This window comes from Pteropus alecto, unplaced genomic scaffold (genome assembly GCF_000325575.1).
Source record: "Pteropus alecto unplaced genomic scaffold, ASM32557v1 scaffold101, whole genome shotgun sequence".
Lineage (NCBI taxonomy): Eukaryota > Metazoa > Chordata > Mammalia > Chiroptera > Pteropodidae > Pteropus > Pteropus alecto.
The window spans coordinates 19,701,201-19,707,332 of NW_006432945.1; the positions used below are offsets into that span (position 1 = coordinate 19,701,201).

The 6,132-nt window shown below is 50.5% G+C and overlaps 4 non-coding genes across 4 annotated transcripts; 1 reads left to right on the forward strand and 3 right to left on the reverse strand.

Moving 5' to 3' along the window:
• Positions 1 to 449: 449 nt before the first annotated feature.
• Positions 450 to 523, reverse strand: TRNAN-GUU. The gene has a single exon. It is a non-coding gene; the product is annotated as a tRNA-Asn (tRNA).
• A 3,404-nt stretch (positions 524 to 3,927) lies between these two features.
• Positions 3,928 to 3,999, reverse strand: TRNAD-GUC. Its single transcript has one exon. It is a non-coding gene; the product is annotated as a tRNA-Asp (tRNA).
• Positions 4,000 to 4,670: 671 nt separating this feature from the next.
• Positions 4,671 to 4,742, reverse strand: TRNAG-UCC. Its single transcript has one exon. It is a non-coding gene; the product is annotated as a tRNA-Gly (tRNA).
• A 482-nt stretch (positions 4,743 to 5,224) lies between these two features.
• On the forward strand, positions 5,225 to 5,307 carry TRNAL-CAG. Its single transcript has one exon. It is a non-coding gene; the product is annotated as a tRNA-Leu (tRNA).
• The last annotated feature ends 825 nt before the right edge of the window (positions 5,308 to 6,132 follow it).

A 6,132-nucleotide genomic window follows, 5' to 3' on the forward strand; every position in this document is an offset into this window, starting at 1 on the left:
GCGTCCCGGGAGCCTCCGCCGCTGCTCGAGGGTGGGCGGGGGCGGAGCTGAAGACAGGAGACCCGCCAGGCGGTGGCTGCAGCGACCGTGGGGAGGAACAGGGGACAAAGAGGCAGCGGGCTGGACGGGACGGTGCCCACTGGCCAGCAGGACGCGGCATGACGACAGCCCGGCGCAGAGTTAGGGGACGCGGGTAAAAGGCAAGGCAGGCGCAGGCTTGGTAGGAGATCTCATTTTGGGATGGTTGGCACTTCCGTTGGTCGGTAAATATTTTTAAAGCGTTTCCAGATGCGACGTCAGTAGAACCGAAGTCAAACAGCTGAAGATCTCGTTCCCCGCCGTACCCCAAAAACGCAGACAGGGACAGACCGCTCGCAGGGAACCTGGCCCCAGCAAGTCACTGACTGACAGCTTCTCCACCACAGACCCGCGTCTCAAAATACCGAGCGCGTCCCTGGGTGGGCTCGAACCACCAACCTTTCGGTTAACAGCCGAACGCGCTAACCGATTGCGCCACAGAGACAGGCGAGAGCCAGCCTGTCTGCCAAGTCACTTCACTGAAGAGTAAGGTAGCAGCGCTACATTCCCCAAATAGCTGTGGTTGGGGCGGCGTGGGAAGCAGGGGACGGTCCCCGCCCAACCCCCGGGGCGCGGCTGCAGCCCAAACCCAACAAGTCTCCTCCCGCACTGGCACCTGCAAGGGTCCGGCAGGACTCAGTGCTTTCCCTGAAGAGGCTCAGAAAGCAGGCAGCGAGGATGAATGGACCGGGAAGGGGTCTTTGGGGGACCCAAGGTGAGTGCTCTCTGTGGGTTCCGAAGATCACTTGCTTTTACGTCCATAAACCTGTTTGCTGATCTAGACAATTTTTATATTAATGCGTACACACGTGAGTATTAACTCATAATAAGCTTATCATTGTGAAAATGCAAAAGACTGTATCACGTGTCCACTACCGTCCTGCAAAATGTAAAATCTAAGGGAGCCTAATACAACAAAATTAACCTTCCACCCCAAATGTTTTGAAAGATTTCTACTGGCGTATTAGGGTTCCACGGAGAACACGGCCTGGGTCTAGACCACTTCCACAGAGTCACTTCGGATCCAACTACCTGAGGGCAAAGACCCCTTATTCCAACATCATCAGCCAGGGCCCTGGTCAGTGCTTTCAAATGACCCACCTGGAGACAAGCTTCAGTGCCACCTGGAGAGAAGCTTCTCCCTTTGTCCCTGGGCCATATCACGCCCACAGGGGTCCAGAGCCACAACACCTCCCCCCAGGCGTACCCAGCCACTTGCCACACTAGGTTCTTCCCCACACCGGGCACACAGACTCCGTTTTGTCTGTTGCCCGAGTCCCAAGGCCCCTCCGAAGCCTCCACACTGAACCTCCTTTTTCTTCTTCTACCGTAATCCTCTAGTCAATAGGTCCCTGTCTAGTGCCGATCAAAGTTTTCGATGACGTCCAGTGAAATGAGAACGCACACGAATATAAAAGTGCACGTGCATAAATGTTTATATGTGTATGTCTCAGATAAGCTTGCCAAATGACCTCTAAACTGAGATTGTTTCTTTTTACACTTTAAAATTTAGTTTTCAAACATCCTTTTCTAATAAAATTATGGTAAGGATAGATGATTTGTGGGGAAAAAATTTACTTATCCATGAAGTCCAAGTTCAGAAACCACTATTCTTGACTTCACTTCCTTTATTGGATTGGCAGCAGAAATTTAAAAAATTATATTCCAGTTTATTCTAAATACATATACATTTCCTATGCTTTACTTTACATGTACACGTGATGGTAAGCCAATAGAAGGCCCAGAAACAAAAAGCAAAACTAAGACAAAAAGGAAGTACGAAATGGGGTGGTGAAATAAATCCAAATATATCAGTAATCACAATAAATAAAAATGGAGAAGATTTGCCAGTTAAAGACAGAAGTGAATTTTTTAAAATAAATTTTATTTTGTTTAGAAGAGTGACATTAAAAAGTAAACAATCAGAAAAATTGACTGTAAGAGAATGGGAGAATATATTTCAGAAATATTCTAACAAAAAGGAAGTTGGTATATAGCTAGATAATGTCAGATAAAATAATGTGTAAGAAATAATGCATCACTACGGATGAAAATGGTCACCATATAATATTAAAAGATGAAACTCATGGTGAACACATAATTCTTTTTTTTAATAATTCGAAACATATATGTATCTAATAAAATAGCATTAAGATGTAAAAGCAAGTATTATTAGACCTACAAAGGAAATTGACAAATCTATCACCACAGTGAGAGAATTCAATATCATTCTCTCAGTATTTGATAGGTCAAGCAGAGAAAAAACTATTAAGTAGTGTATGGACACAACACAATTAGTAAGCTTGATTTAACAAATATATACAGCTACAGCCAACAATTATTGGTTATACGTTCTTCTCAAACAGACATGGAACATTTAGAAAAATTGACTTTATAAGAGAACTGGAGTCATAGACTTACCTCATGTTATATTTCAAAAAGAATTAAGGAGATAATGCCAACAATAAAAAACAAACATTAAATTACTATAAGACTATAAAAGTAAAAACTGATCGGATACTGGAGTGGGAAAGACTTTTCTTTCTACTGTTAAAATTGAAATATTTATTTATTTATTTATTTATTTATTTATTTTAAAGTTAAGAAAGAAACTACCAGGGAAAACATTTGACTACATAAATATTAGAAACTCCTGAACTTCAGAAACAGTACGAATAAAGTTTAAAAAGCAATTCGAGTTTTCGTAATGGTGGAGGAGCTTGCGTGGGACGAACCATTCCACAGATAGCAACTACAGACTCTAGATAAAATATTTTCTAAGGCCGTTTGCGGGCGCTGGAAAGCAATAGAATCAGACAGGAAATACAAAGGGATCGAGAGCCGGAAGAAGGAAGCACAGTCGGGGAGACCCTCATTCTGAGGGCCCTGGGGGTCAGGCAGGCCCCGGCTCATAAACTCGTGCAGAACACCAGCCGCGCCCCCCACGTCGGGGTGGGGTGAGCGCTGCCGACTGGCTGGAAAAGGAGAGTAAATCTCAGGGAGGAGGGATCCTCGCTCAGGAAGACCTGATCTTCAAATGAATCTCCTCTCCTATCTTTGGCTGACCCTGCACTGGGTGCCACTGTGCAGGGACTCCAGGAGGCCAGAGTGGATAGAACGGCCAGAAGGCCAAAAGCTGCAGGTTCAGAGCAGAGATTTCAACGGCTGCCGCTCCAGAGACAGTAAAACACTGGAAACAGCATAACTTGTTCAAAACTAGGAGATCTGTTAAAGAAGTCAGGATGTAGCAATAGGGTGTAACACAATGAAGTCATTAAAATAATGTTTTAGACTAATATTTAATAAATATAGAAATATTCACATTTTAAGTAAACACTCGAGTAGGTTAAAAAACAATATGCACAGTATGATTCCAACTTTGCGTTCAGAAACATGGGAGATAAACACGCAGCAGATCGCGAATAAGGATTTCCTGGATGTTGGAAACCGGCTGCTTTTCTTTCTTTGTGATTTGTTCATTCTCCATTTTTCTACAAGGAGCCTGTTTTTTGAAAAGAGCATACACTGTGTGCCAGGTGCAGGCTAAAGCGCGACTGCAGATGGCTGCCGCAAAGGGTTGCAAGGACTGCGAGCCGGCTCCCGCACTACAGACGCGGAGGCAGAGCCGGGCCGCGGGGAGTCCCCGCGCAGGGGTCCATCCGGAGGCCGCTTGCTGGCAGCGGTCATGACGCGTCGCAGCGCCGCAGCCAGGTTCTCAGTGTAAATAGAGGAATTTTTGCCATCGTCCAAGACACGGGTGTGCGAGGGAAGTACCCTCGGAGAGAATCCAAGATTGATTGCCTAAGACTTTCGGCAAAAGTAGAGAGAGCGGAAAATAAGTGTTTGGACCTCCCCGTCGGGGAATCGAACCCCGGTCTCCCGCGTGACAGGCGGGGATACTCACCACTATACTAACGAGGAACGCCATGCGGAAGGACCCGAGACCGCTGCCTACGAAGCTTCTACAAAGCTTCCAGAGCGACTTATTCCGTGACAGACGCTGGATCCTGGCTAAGTCACTGTCTGGACACGTGCGCGACAACTGAAACGTAATAAGAACCCTACTGAAATTTAAATTTTCTAAAAGCCGCATAAAAAAGTAATAAGAAACAGGCGATCATTTCCATAATCTATCTTTTTCACCAATATACACAAAATATTGCTTCCGCGTGTGACTAAGATGAACGTGTAGGATTTTTCCCGTGGTCAGTCATCACGCCGGTGCGCACATTACGCTCCCCCAGCGCATTTCGGCTCGGACGTTTCCTTTTCTTTCACCGGGAAACCTGGTACTTAGATTTCATAAACCTGACGATGGAAACAGTGGGCTCCTCCACCCAAGTTGTTCCTAACGTGCTCACGCGTCCTCAGAGCCTGAAATGAAGGTCTGTTCAGATGTGCCACGTGTTTATTTTAATGGATTCACTATTTCCTCCGGCGCTTGACGGCCTCTCTGATCTCAGAGTGTTAAAAAGGAAAAGAGGAAGAAAGAAAACCCGCCTCCTGCGGGAGGGAACAGGAAAGAGGGGTCCGCACACGGGGTGGCAGCGCGAGCGGCCGGCAAGCGTGCTCTGTCGCCTGAGGAAAAGGGGTGCGTTGGCCGGGAATCGAACCCGGGTCAACTGCTTGGAAGGCAGCTATGCTCACCACTATACCACCAACGCCACGAGGCGAAAGCTGCTGGAGCGCCATACTTTAGGCTACGACAGGCCGTGTATTGCCCAGCCTGCCCTTTCGGTGTCCTTGGACCCCGAGGTACAGAGAGCTGCTCCCGAGAGCACGTATCGCGCCCTCCTCCTGCCGCGGGGTGCCTCAGCACTGGGTCCACCCGGAGTCGGACCCTAAGGGCGATCCGGGGCGGACGGTCGAGGGAGACCGGCTGGCAAGAGGTCCACCTGGCGTTACTCGGTCCCTCCAGAGAGCGGGCGCCAGGGAAAATGGGTCTTGACCGTTTGGGATGGTGAGGCGGGAGGGAACAGGAAAGAGGGGTCGGTGGCAGCTTTATTTTCCCTGCTTGGCGAAGGAGTCCAGGGAAATCTGGTTTTATTTAAAACCATGAATGAACACGGGACAGATGTACCCTGACGCCGTAACACAGTTCTGTGTGACAGCCTTAGGGAGAAGTAAGAACGAGGGCCCGCCGGGCGTCAGGATGGCCGAGCGGTCTAAGGCGCTGCGTTCAGGTCGCAGTCTCCCCTGGAGGCGTGGGTTCGAATCCCACTCCTGACAACACGGTCTTCCTTTTTCTTTTGCTTTTCCTTTTTAAACGCTTTCCTCCAACGAGCTGGATGGAATACGTGGAGAGAGGACCACGGCTCAATCTCCATCTTTTCAGCCCCCGGGCCTACCTTAGACGGCTGCAGATGCGGGACTGAGTCACTTTTTTCTGTCGGATAGACAGGAGACGCTACCATCTGCCGCCGACTACGAAAACACATTTTCCCCTCGAGACTCCGGGTGCTTCGCGCCCGTTCGCCCAGCGCTTTATTCGACTAGGGCGCCCGGAGCCCCTTCCATGCCCGAGACGCGAGCGACGGCTGCGACAGCAGGGGCCGCGCCCCCGCCCTCCGTCTGCTGTGACCGGCCTGAGACTGTCACCGCTAAGCCTCAGGGCCCCCGACCCCCTCCCGCCCCCGGTTCCACCTCAGTAGCTTCGCCGCGTCCCCCAGGCCCGGGGAAGGACTCACCGCAGCGGCCGGACTCCTGCAGCTCCCCGAGGACCCCAAACCCGCTCGTGGGCAGACGCCGTCCTTCGGGAAGGCGATGGCTCTCAGTGCGCGGTCGCTCGGGGTCGGGGGCGGGCGGCGGGGACCGGGCGCCGTGCCGTCTGCAGGTGTACGTTCGCCCCGACGGCCCTTCACGCCTCCCGCCGGGCCGCGCCCGCTCGGTGTCGTGTGAGCACCTAGGAAGTGCCACACACTGCGCCCAGAGCAGACGACGCCCCTGTGTGAAGGCACCGAGGAGAGACGTAACCGGTCAGCGAGGCTGGCCCCGGGCCCCGTGCTCGAGGTGACGGTCGCCAGGGCTGAGTCGCGCGGATTCCACACACGCGTG